General features: G+C 37.4%; 1 long non-coding RNA gene across 1 annotated transcript; it reads right to left on the minus strand.

The window, feature by feature from the left end:
• Positions 1-9,667: 9,667 nt before the first annotated feature.
• On the minus strand, positions 9,668-12,398 carry LOC136850413 (uncharacterized). The gene is made up of 4 exons (XR_010856632.1): positions 12,267-12,398; positions 11,250-11,361; positions 10,798-10,863; positions 9,668-10,343 (listed from the first exon to the last, which is right to left on the minus strand). It is a non-coding gene; the product is annotated as an uncharacterized lncRNA (long non-coding RNA).
• Between the last annotated feature and the right edge of the window lie 1,345 nt (positions 12,399-13,743).

Consider the following 13,743-nt stretch of genomic DNA (forward strand, 5'->3'; position numbering starts at 1 on the left):
ATAAAGCACACACACACAAACGAGAGAGAAATGGATACAATATACCTCTGAGGTGTATTTCAATCATAGAATTATAGGAAAAACCATTGCCAACCCACGTTTATTTTCCAGTTCATACCAACAGAATGCGGATTCACAGGGAACCGTCCACTATTTGAAACAACACTACTCGCGTCTTCCAAATCTCCTCTAATCCTCGAGGCGAAAACTCTGAAGGGAAAGATGAGATTCGTTGCTATTTTGTTCCTGTGTCTGTCTTTCGGCCGACAGCTCTTGCAGCCTTTAAACAGCAGTAACTTGGTAGTTGATACTTTTATCTTTACTTTCTCGAGCTGTTGGAATGACCATTTATCATCAGGCTGCAGATGCAACACGAAAGGTCCAGTCATTTATAAAGAAATAACAGCCTTCTAACGGTTTCTCTGAAGTTTACTGGGCGCCTAAGAACATGCGCAATTCTACTCTCAACTGGGAATGGCTGCAGAGTTGGGCTACAGAGCTATTCATACAGGGTACAGGCACTGAGTTCAGAATCCCAGATATTAGCCGGAATGGTGAGCCGATAATTATTATCGAGGTGGAATGGCGGCATTCGCTATATAGTTTACCGGTGACTAACCAGCGACAAAAAGGGCAAAATAATTCCACCTACAGCCATTTTGTGATAAATCGAACTCAAAGTTAAACTCAGTATAGCCAATATGTGCTGTTAAAAGCTTGTCGTTAGCTTTTTATCTTCCTTTTTTTCGGCGAGATTAATGTGTTTCCGATGAATATTGTCCGGCATGCAACGCTTCCATTTTCAGGTTATTAAAAAAAATGTTTGGAAAAAAAGTGTTACACTGCACCTGTATTTTCTGTTTGTCTTGCAAATAAAATATGCATTGTAGCATGATGAAAACGGGATTACATCTCTGGCACAAAACAACGTATACATTGTCTATCACATTCACTCTCTTTCCCAACATTTTATTTTTGTATTGTCGAAAACTCATCTGTAAATGTTCGACATTGTCGTTAATTTCAACAGCGCTCTGAGATGACGACATCGCTTTCGAGAAATATCTTTCAGCATCAACTTTATTCAAATGTTATTTGGTTTAGATGTGTCATAAAAATATATATATATACGTTTCTAAAGAGAAAGCTTGTGTAAAGACTGACACTCAGCTGTGTTATAGAAGTCAAGGTTCCCAAGCCTTTGTTACGTTAGACTGAAACATCTCAAATATCACGAGTAAAATTTGGTGGTGTTTTTTGGTCTTCAGGATATATTCTAATAAAAAGTGAGCTGGTAATATATAAAATAAATAATGACGAGAATATTGGTGGTCTTAAGGCCACTTTTTTCTATGTTTCTGAAGGAACTGCGATCATGATATAGAATGATTTGCTTGTAAAAGCTACTCTTATATTTGAAAACGTGTGTGTGTGTGTGTGTATGAATGTATGTTTTGTTTCCGAGAGAGAGAGAGAGAGAGAGAGCTTTATCCTGCTAAAACTGAGCAGTTCCCGAGTGGATTACCTGATGTCTAAGGAACATCAAAGGATTGTTAATTGCCCCTAGCAACATTTTAAGCGGACTTAAAAAAATACGCCTTTGATCCACAAGGAAAGATTCCACATCGTATTATATCTTGTTTCCCATTATCTTGGTTTTGTTTCATTCGAATAAGTAAAGGTTTTATATTACCTCAGGCACACTACAGTAAGCTTCGTAATTTGGGGACGAAGCACAACTCCCATTTGTAATATAGAGTTTAGGCCAAAGGCCAAGCACTTGGGCCTATGAGGTCATTCAGCACTGAAAAGGAAATTGAGAGTAAGGGGTTTGAGAGGTGTAACAGGAAGAAAACCTTTTGCAGTTACACTTTGAAATGATTGTTAGGAGAGGGTGGAAAGCAAGATGGAAGAAAGATAATATGAACGGAGGTACAGTAAAAGGAAGGAAAGAGGTTGCAGCTACCGGCCATAGAAGGGACGCTGCAAAAGAACCCATAGTAATGCCTACAGTGCATCCTGTAAGGAGCACTGACGGCACTACCTAACCCCGTTACCAGGAATAACTCCCATTTGACCCGTGACCTAGCATGAAACCGAGGCTGGAAAAATTTGTATCTCTTCAAAAAACAGGAATTCGGTATCACATGAATGAATGTTCATGGTTCATCCGGCCTCTCCCTGAATGATGGGACGGAAAACTGGATTTTCCTTTTTTACATTGACAAAATCACTTTTGAAATTTTAACGAAGTTACTCGATCATGATGAAGTAAAAAATGGATTGTGTTCCTGAAATGTGTTTAGTGTTATTAGTTTCGATGCTCGGACAAAGAAATTCTTCATGCGAGTAGATGCATAGATTCTCACACGTATATTATCCATACATACATAATATATATATATATATATATATATATATATATATATATATATATATATATATATATATATAAATAACGATTTCCTCTTTTTTTCTACTGAGTTTCACAAAACATTGCAGCCCTTTTGTGAAATATCAATTTCGTAAAAAGAGACAATACACATTTGCTTATAAAATACAGCCATTATTGGATGATGTTTAAAGCGCTTTTTTGCATTCAGGCTATCAGAAAACAATATATATATAAATATTTTTCACAGATTCTGGTGATTTCTGGGTAACTAAAGAAATTTGGCAAATGTCTTCCGAAATGAGATGGATATTTCATATCTGGCTATGGACTATTATTTTCTACACCCAGCTACATTAACAACCCAATTACCTAATTTGCTTTTTAGATCAACAGTGGCACAATGGATTTCTAAGGAACCGGAGTTAGATAGCCCTTCCAGGGATCTATGGGTATGGTACAAGTATGGGTATGGGTATGGGTACAGGTACAGGTATGGGTATAGGTATGGTATGGATATGGGTATGGTATGGATATAGGTATGGGTATGGAACCGTGGTTAGATAGCCCTTCCAGGGATCAATAGGTATGGGTATGGGTATGGTACAGATATGGTATGGGTATGGCTATAGGTATAGGTATGGGTATGGGTACGGCTATGGAATGGATATGGGTATGGTACAGATACAGGTATTGGTATGGTACAGGCATGGGTATGGGTATGGTACGGATATGGGTATGGGTATGGAACCAGGGATCGATCACGAGATCCTTGAGGATGGGGCGTGGTTAGTAACCTCTGAACCACAGGAATTGTACGCCAAAATTATCCCCAATAAAATGAAAAGGGCATTCATATTCTTTAAAAACAAAAAAAAAAAAAAAAAGATAAACTCTTTTAAAACAAAAGAGGTAAAAAAATTGTTTGCCAGAAAAATGGCCAAACATCCGGCGCTTTTAAAAAGACTGACAAAAAATCTCTAACTTGAGACCCCGTAGGAGGGTAGTGCCGTGAGTGCACCTCATGCGGTGTACTGTAGTCACTACTAAAGGTTCTTTGCAGCGTCCCTTCGGCCCCTAGCTGCAACCCCTTTCACTCCTTTAACTGTACCTCCATTCATATTCTCTTTCTTCCATCTCGCTATCCACCAAATATTTCATAATGCAACTGCAAGGTTTTCCCCCATGTTAAACCTTTCGGACCTACCTACAGTACTCTCAATTTCCTTTCCAGCGCTGGTTGACCTCGTAGTTCCCAGCGCTTAGCCTAAACTCTATGTTCAATTCAATTCAAATCTAACTTGAGAGGGACGCTTTCCCGCGTAGATCACCTCCATTTCAACCTCCATCGCTCGGCTGCATGACCCGAACGCCTGGGAAATCCCGCTGACCTTACTTCCCATTTCACGGCAAAGGATTGTGGGAATTAGTCCTACCTGCTGATACAATATATGAATCTATTTTTCCATTTCGCTTTATTTCATTCGAAGCAACGTTTGGACGCCACCAATGATTAATGCGCGCTTGGTAATCTGTAATTCAGTATGGATTTACCTGGCCGCAAATTATTTATTCCATAAAGGTTCCGGGATTTCTTTGCTTTTCGGGAATGCGAATGTTTTTCCGTTGGTTGGATATTAGTCCCAATTAACGAAAAGCATCTGTCTACGTCACAGATGAAATAACGAGATTAATTCTTCGCGCCGGGATTGCTATGAATGTCAGAAAAAAGGTTTTGATTAAACTGGAATTTTAGTGGATTTGTTAATTTTTTTTGTGTGGATATGAGTCTCGGTTCCGTGAAATGGTGAATGAAAAAGATTTATTCTAAATTTTAGGTGAGTTTGAGAGTGATCTTCTCAGCCATTCTATAGAAGTAAAATCTGTTTTGTTTTTCTCTCGTTTCAACGAATAAACTTCGTCTCATACCTCGTTTTTGTTAAATTATTTTGATTTTCGTGAAGTGTTTTTCCTAAAAAACTATAAAATTTTAGTTTAGCTTACTGTAGTTTTTAGAAAATCATATTTTTTTTATTTCACGTTCTATAAAAAAATATTACCGTATTTCAAGTGTAATCATTTGTCAACCCATATGATTAGATACTACATTTACTTTTAATAAAAATATGTGTATCAGTAATCCTTTCTTATATATATATTTCATGGCTTTTTAAAATGCTATTTTGACCTCGATCTTCTAATTTTTGGAATTTCTCCTGAGTATTTGCTAATCGTAAGCAGCTTTCATTTTTTTTTTTGTTTCATAAGGGTCCTTTCCTCACCCCTCCCACAGCTTTGTAATATCCTCTTCATAAATTATTTACTACACTTTCCAAGTATTCTTATCTGGGAGAAGACGCTCCCTGCTTGATTTTTATTTGCTTCATAACATCCCTCTTTTAAAGATGTTTACATTTGCTCTTTCGAAATGAGGGTCTTCTCCCCAGATCAGAAATTTCAGGGGACCTGTTACAGACTCTATAAAGGTGTCCTCAGGTAACTTTGAGAGTCTAACACTCTTGAAACTTCCTGATACTTTTCTTTTTCAGATTTGTGAATATTCTTCCTCCCCCTTCCAAGCACTCTTGGATTTATTTAGAAAATAATTATATATTCAGAGAAGCAGAATTCACGACACTTGACTCAGTGAAGTGTAAAAAGCACTTTTAGATTTATTTTGAAAATAAATTTATATTTTTTGAGAAGTAGAATTCACGACACTTCGCTCAGTGAAGTGTCAACATTCCGAGACGTAAACTCGACTCCGGTAACGAAAGTAAACAAATCTCGGTGATGTTATTATAGTCACTATCCTTTGACATCCTCTGATGACCGATTTTCCTCTTTTTCCACGGAGTTCATTAACATTTATGCCCTTACCTCTGTCCCTCCTTACTTGTAGTTTTCTGTAATAGAAAACTATTGTGTCCCTCCGCACTTTATTCTGTCCGTCCGCCCTCAGATCTTAAAAACTACTGAGGCTAGAGGGCTTTACCCTTTTGTATTAGCACTGACACAGCCTTTCTGAGAACCTTGGATCTATCATTCTGATTTCAAGTCGCGGGGATCAAATTCTCTTTGACATTTCTCTTCGGGTTTCCCTGAGTCTATCCTCTGGTCTGGAAAACTCTCTGCCAGTAGACTTGTTTGTTCTGGCACAAAATCTTATCATTTTGTGTCCTTTGACGTTGGGATTTCAGTGGCTAAATTTGTTTAATTATTGCGAGTAGGATTTTCAACATGGGAATACTGCGAAGTCTGGAATGTTGCCTGGAATCCGTCGTGGATATTTTGTTTGATATCTAGATAGTCGTGATTGGCGAATTATTTTCAAAAATTGTTCTTTGCCTATAATTTTTGGAGGGTGTCTTGCGAAGGTTTCAGAGTTAGTATAATTGTTATCATGACACTGTCATTATTATTGTTATTGATGAAAATGGTTTAATCGAAGTAGTTGTGGCATTACTGGTATTATTAGTATTCTCTAAAATGGAAGACAGCAGAACTCTGCAAAAATAAAAAACTAAGAAAAATAGTAGATACTGCAGTTTTCCCTTGCCTTACTACTGATTTTGCAGATACTGCAAATGGGACCCCCTAAATACTCGTGGAAAGCACTGAAGACTCATTCTGAAACTGCAGTAACTTGTGTATTGGTGTTTCACAAGCCCAGTACGTGGCATATCTCAATTTCGAAAATTTTGCAGATACTGCAAATGGGACCCCCTAAATAAAGTACTGAAGAATCATCCTGAAACTGCAGTAACTTGTGTATTGGTGTTTCATGAGCCTAGTAAGTATAGCATCTCTCAATTTCGAAAATTTTGCAGATACTGCAGTTTTCCATTTAAGGGCAGTATTATTATCAATATTACTGTCGTCACTATGAGTAAACTTCGTTCTGCGTAAATTTCGTAGAAAATAAAGCTGACATTTCTGTCCACTGTAATAATCCTATTAACCGTTCATTCACATACATGCCAAATTACTCGTTATAGTGTTTTTTCCTGTAGCAAATGACAAATCCCAAAAATAAATCCGAATTCCTTTCATCATCCGCATAGCCAGTTAAATCCACAAAGCTGGACGTTTTGTGTTGTTATCCTTTGCACATACTTATTAAAAATATGTAAAAAACCTCCTGACATTTTCGTGACTGAATGTTTGTATGACCTCTGATCGTTACTGCCGGCGACAATTAAGGCAAATGAGAGAGAGAGAGAGAGAGAGAGAGAGAGAGAGAGAGAGAGAGAGAGAGAGAGAGAGAGAGGTCATCCGAAGTTTACAAGTGGAATATACTCGTCCTGTAGGATAAAAAAAAAAACCTGTGATACTGATGAGTTAGAAGCATTCATACGAAGAGCAAATAAGTGTACACATTTTGTTCCTTTCTTTAGTATCTTATTTCCTTTCTTCAGTATCTTATCTCTCTCTCTCTCTCTCTCTCTCTCTCTCTCTCTCGGTTAAGAAACGGGTTCTATCCTATCCACTCAAAAGCTAGGCCCGAGGCTATACGTATATTAGTGGTTCTCAAATTTTTTGGCATCGTTACCCCCGCCAGTGGTGTGACAGATCACCCCATTCCTCTTCAGTTACGTGAATTTATAATGTACAGGAAAGGAAAATATTGGAATGCTTAATTTCTAATGCATTTTATGTGAAAGAAATTCATTTTACTTTTACTCAAGTCTTAAGAAATAAAGAATTTAGATTTCAGACATTGTTCCTTTGACAAAAAATTAAAATGAAAGCATTGTTCCTTTCATTACTTTTAGAAAGTGCCTCGTTACCCCCCAGAAACGGCTTCATTACCCCCACGGGGGTACTAACCCCCCGTTTGAGAACCACTGACATATATCAAGTTCTTGAAAGCAAGGTTGCAAGTAGGGAAGGCATAATTAGAATCCCGCTGGATATTGGAATATTGATAAAACTACAAATCACTGGAGGCATTTTGCTGAAAACTAATTGAGGAGAATGAACACAATTTTCCTCATTTTTACGTCTAAAAATGAATTAGTAAATACTTTATGGGAAACAATCCTTTTTTTGGTGCGTGCATTACGGTGTCGATTATAAAACTAAATGCAATCATGTTAATTGAATTTATTTTTCCCTTGAATATTGAGGATTATGATACTCGTGTTAAATGTCAGTCATAAATAGTTTCACTGGAATTTGTATGTGAATTTTAATTGCATTTTCTGAGCGCTTTTAACGTATACACATTACGGGCAATGATTTCAATACGGTGAGTCAGTCCAATATAGTAGTTTCTGGGGGTAGTATGTAGAGTATGGGGACAGGGATATTCAGTGTTACATAGGGAGGGGGTTCCAGGGGTGGCGACTCCCACCCGCCCCCAGTCCAGGTCAGGGACGACGCCCAAAGTTAGGTTAGGAAGGTGAGGTCTGTTAGGTGAATACACGGCATTCTAGGAAAGGTTAGGATTTCTCACGCCTACCCCTGTCAACAACCCCCTGTCCACCCGGTCAGGCACGACGCCCAAAGTTAGGTTAGGAAGGTGAGGTCTGGTTAGGTCAATACACGGCATTCTAGGAAAGGTCAGGATTTCTCACGCCTACCTCTGTCTCCCTACTCAGCATCCACTCCGTTTCTGGATACAGAGACTGAAGGCCGTATTGAGGTTATTCCTCATTGCAACTAACTCCAGGTCACCCTTGAGTAAGCAATACAATCTTTACAATCTTTAAGCCACGGCTCCTACTTGAGTGCAGTTCTGCTACCAAGTGGAAGACTATTTGGGCAAAGGTTATGAGGCCAACCTGTGACCCCCAAAAAGGAGCAGTTTTCGACACGTCAGGTGGGCAGAAGATGATTTCAGATCTGTCTTGGCAGAGCTTACAGTGACTCCACTTTCATCTAACTGGTTTATCTTGTTCAAAGAGGAGGTTCCAACTTAAAAGGGGATTGAGAACGAAACTGGACCCCCAAAAAGGAGCAGTTTTCGATCAATTCCACAGGTTTTGTTTGAAGATGTATCTGTACTCAGAGCATTACAGTGAGTGACCAATCACCTTGATGGCTTATGTTATTAAAAGAGGAGGTTCCAGTTGCAAGGGGATTGATATCATGAAACTGGATAGTCATGGCAGCTACCAGTTCCAACCCTTGTTTAAGTGTATTTACCTGGGCATAAAAAATCACTATGGCTGATAAAGAGACCCAGTTGCAAGCACATCATGAACTGTCATGCTAATTATAGCCTTTATATATAAACACATACTTTGGTCTTTTTTTGTATACACATATATATATATATATATATATATATATATATATATATATATATATATATATATATATATATATATATATATATATATATGTGTGTGTGTGTGTGTGTGTGTGTGTATACGTGTGTATATATATCCATGTATATATACAAAGAAGACTACACTGACAAAGCTTTGATGAAACTAATTCACAAAATTTGAGTTCCAACATTGATTCAAATCATCAAACCTTTGACAAATTGAACCAAAAGCATTATTGGTATCTGATCCACATAAAATCTGTAAGAGAGAAAAAAAAAAAGTAGAAGTATTTCCCATTCCCAGATCTAAGACGCCCCAGAGAGGAAACAGCATTGCGAGGAACAGCGCTGTTAAGAGCCAATATCGGACTTCTTTAATGGAAATGCAGCAATAAAGTCCATAACGTAATGCGTCCGCATGACCTACTTTACAGTCCCATTGTGGATTTTATATTAGCCCATTTCAGTATCAGTAACTAATATTTTCTCCCGTTTTATTCCTCCGCAAGTTAGCAGAAATACACACACGTTTTTTGGCTTCTTCTTCTTCCGTTAACGCGGTCTGCGCAGACGCTATGCGACTGAAAGAACTTGTCGGTTTGTCTAGGGCAGTGGTTCTCGACCTGGGGAGCGCGTCCCCCTGTGGGGGTGGGGGGCGGCAGCAATTTCCAGGTGGGGCGCGAGCCCTAAGGTAAAATTTAAAAATTCTCTAATTATATTCGTTGTTCTGTTAACAAGAGTCGCTATGGAGCAGTATCAAGTATCTCACTAATTCATTCCCAAAAGAATAAAAACACCTCTTTCTCTTTTTTTTTTTTCTTTTAAATGTGGAAGAGAATTTTACTCATAGATGCAAAGGGGACGTGGAGGGAAGGACCAACTCTTAGAGGGGGTTAAGAATCACTGATCTAGGGGCAAGAGCCCGTGCTAATGCACGGATTTGTATTTTTTTGTTTCAGCCACAATTTAATTTTTGGATAAAATTATGACAATTTTATAGTTTATTATGATATTTTAAAGTCGGCAGGTATAAATTTGTTTATTAATAAATACGCAATTCGTTTATGATTATCTAATGAAAAACGTTTTGATCTGAATAGAATAAAAATATTAATTAGTTTTCAACCTCAAAGATTATGTCTTTGGTACCGAAAGGCTTTGTATCAAAATCGTTCATTATTTACTGCATCACAATACATTTTCCGCGATATTTCTTCGTCCATAACATATCAAAAGTAGTTCTAAAAATAATACTGTACTACCCTACAAAACCTAAGGCTTTTGGGTTCTACCTTGCAAAAAATCCGAAGAAATCCTGTTAATTCCCTCACCCACCTAAAAAACACCTTAAAAAACAAGGATGATTATGAAAAAAAATCCAAAGAAACCCTGTCAATTCCCTTACCCACCTAAGAGCACCCTAACAAAATAAGGACAATTACGAAAAAATTGAAGAAATCTTGTTAATTCCCTCACCCACCTAAAAACAACTTAAAAACAAGGATAATTATGAAAAAATCCAAAGAAATCCTACTGAAAAATCTCCCCCCAAAAAAGACTAATCAAGATTCAACACTAATCAGATCATCAGAAGTCGTAGAGGAAGGGGAAGGATATTTGTAACTGGAGACATCTTGTTGCCCTTCGCCAGTTGGTCCAACAGCGGAGGGAGTCCTTCGGAAAAGAACAGAAAAGAAAGGTTAATTAATGTCTGCTTCATTGGGAATATCTCAAAATAAGGACGAATTTCAATTGGTAAACCCAGGCTACATATAAATATAATATGAATGGAAGTACAATAAAAGGAATGAAAGGGGTTGCAGCTAGGGGTCGAAGGGACCCCGCTGCAAAGAACCTTTAGTAATGCCTACAGTGCACACCGTGAGGTGCACTGACGGCCCTAGCCCCCCTACGGCGTCCAGGCTACATGATCAAGGCACTGAATTCAAATCACTTTGCTTTTTTGCTTTTTATGAATACCAATAATAATCATAATAATCTCAACGATGGAAATTATATAAAGACACTTGAAAGATTCTTCAGAAAAATGAGATTTCATCTTGGAATCTGTAGCTTAGAGTACAGAAAATCTGTAACTGAAAGTACAAACGAAGACGCTGGTCCTTACCAAAAGGTGAAATGAAATCAGCTTGCGGCTTCGTTGTCGTCATGACTGGTCTCTCTGTCGTGACGTCTGGCAAAAATGAAATTCATAAATGTCTGTTTTCTGTCATTCATATAAGGTGGTAAGTTCAGGTTTTCGCTTTTTTTGGAATTCATATGAGACGGAAATCTATATGACAGATTTATGTTAATGCCTCATTTTGATTTTTGGAATTCTTGTAAATGAAAGTATCATAAAAATTGTTGGTAAAATCGTTGGCCAAACCACGATACACTAAGTTAAATTTGAACCAAGTCACTCCCATTGCATGAGAGAATACCTATGACAAAATTATTTATGATAAAGGTATTGATATTCCGTACTTTCAAAGCTGTTATTTTAATGGAAAATCGTGGAATATAACCGCATTTTAAAACAACAAAGAGTTTAAAGATATTTGACAAGTTATTCCTCACCTTCTTGGACAAGGCCTTCAGAGAACCCGGCAATTAGAACCAGGCTCAAAATAATGACCACCTTCATCTCAGCTTCCTTTTGTTGTGGTCAGATCGACGCAGCAGATATCACCTGGCATAAAAATACCTTTGGTAAATTGCTTTCCAGATTGTTCTGTTACATAGGTTCTAGCAGAGAGTTTTCATCAAGGTTTTCTCTTGCAAAAACTTTTGGATAGTCGCGAATGGCGCGGATTCTGGTAGATCGATTTGTCTCAAGTCCATAAAATGGATTGAAAACTATTGTTTTACATAATCTGAATCTTTGCTGGTTTTACGTCCAGTTTTGATTTACTCTGTTCTTATCGTTTTTGTAAGTTTTAAGCGCGACTGGTGTATGCTAATAACTGGCTAAAAACCGTTCAGAGTCAGCTGACGAAAGAGTATTTGAATATTACATATATAAACACTTCGTGACATTTGCATTTATTTATACATTCATCACGCTCCATATCTTCGTGAATCAGTTATATATACATGTATACATACATAATATATATATATATACATATATATATTATATATATGTATATAGATAGATAGATAAAAGTGGAAAATGTCACTTAACGCCAATGAACACCTGAAAGTTTTTTTTCTTTTACAGTTTATGAAATTTTACACGCCAGACGAACATGCTATCTGAACACCCAATGAATTAATGCGCAGTTACGTTTCTCGCGAATGGAATTGACTGGTAAAAGTTTGGTATGGTAGAATGGCAAAAACTTTCATCAGTGAACACGACTTTGCAATCAACTGAGTCATTGTCAAGCATATTGTCGATTTTGTCTCTGACTCAGCTTAGAAAAAGTGTCCAAATATTGATTGCGAGAAGCCACGCAACCAAGGCGCTGTAAATGTTTATCACTTGTCACTTCTCTTGAAGACAGTGTATCATATGTTTGGATGTTTTAAACAGTAAATTAAACCTTAAAACACTTTTTAATAAGACAATTCGCGAGAAAATACCAAACTAACCTCATACAAGCGATATTTTCAAAAAGGGGCCCTCGTCTCGACGCCAGCCGCACTGACTTTCTTCCTCTGCTCCTCACGACCGAGAAATGAAGACTCACTCTCTGAGATACGAAGGCATCACGTGCCTAATTGATCCCTCTGCTCTACTGCCCATCATGATTCACTGTCTCCTAAACAGAAAGGCAAGCAACGAGGCAGCACGGAAACGTTCTTCAATGGCTGTCAAAGGATGATGGCTCTCTCTTTGTGGAGCTCTGAATAGAAGGTAGACTTAAAAGTGTATCGGATTATTTTGTCCCATCACTTCTGTTCTTTGATTTTAAGGTTGTAATTTTGTTGCGCAGTGTTGTTTTCTTTTATTTTTAATCTTAGTTGGCGCCTAAGTAATTTTTATACGAATGACTTCTGATGTTTTCATTGTTTATCTATTGTTTGGCTCATACTGAGACTTTGTTAGAGGGGAAGAAATGGTTATATACATTAGCAAGGGTGATCTGGGGGTAACTGCAATACAAAGTGAACTCATTGTATTCCGCAGCCAAACTTTACAACATCATACTTTATCTACATATAGCAGCACAGTATATATATATATATATATATATATATATATATATATATATATATATATATATATATATATATATATATAATCAGCATGTGTACGAGAAAGTGATCTTATTCATAAATATATACTGACCTACGTAGTTTCTGAGAGAATATAAAGTAAGCGTATATAGGAGTGTGCGTATATCTCTCTCTGCAGGTGTGAGGGCGTCAAGTCAACGCAAGACACATGTGCAAAGACTTGTACCTTACATGTGCCGGTACGCGTACCCTAAAATTAAATGACGCCGGAATACGCTCATGACAATCAATCTTCTGGAAGTTCTTGCGCCATCTTCGATAACAGCATCCAAGACTTCGGACTAACGCGTACCCGAAATAAAAAAAAAATAAAAAAAAATAAAAAGACATTCTCCTACGACCGGGCAAATTTTCTCTGCAAGATTTATAATGCAATCTCTTGAGAGAAGGCAAAAGAATAATAATTCTCTTTTTTTTCCGAATGTTTCTGCTCGCAGCCGGTATGATTAACTGCCTTCATCTAAATAGCGTCTATGAAATAATGAGGAGTATATTCGCCTGAATATTTCTCTCTAAACCGTAATAAATAATGATAAGACTTTCGCACTGTCTTTGTTTAAACAAGGCAAGAGATTTATCTCTCTTTTTCAAGTCGTTTTCACCCCGTCGAGTTTGGAGACTGAACGAATTTTGCCACTAAACAATATTTTATGCAGATTTAATGGGACAGCCCGAGGCTGGAAAGATACCGATCTGTGGAGAAGAATATATAAACAACATTACATAAACAAACCTAAGAATTTGGGTGTGGGAAACATAATGAGATTATTTTCAAGAAAATTCTATGGTTAATTTTTAAGATTTGGCGTCCCGCTATTTTTCAGGGAAA

Source organism: Macrobrachium rosenbergii, chromosome 22, assembly GCF_040412425.1.
Source record: "Macrobrachium rosenbergii isolate ZJJX-2024 chromosome 22, ASM4041242v1, whole genome shotgun sequence".
Taxonomy (NCBI): Eukaryota; Metazoa; Arthropoda; class Malacostraca; order Decapoda; family Palaemonidae; genus Macrobrachium; species Macrobrachium rosenbergii.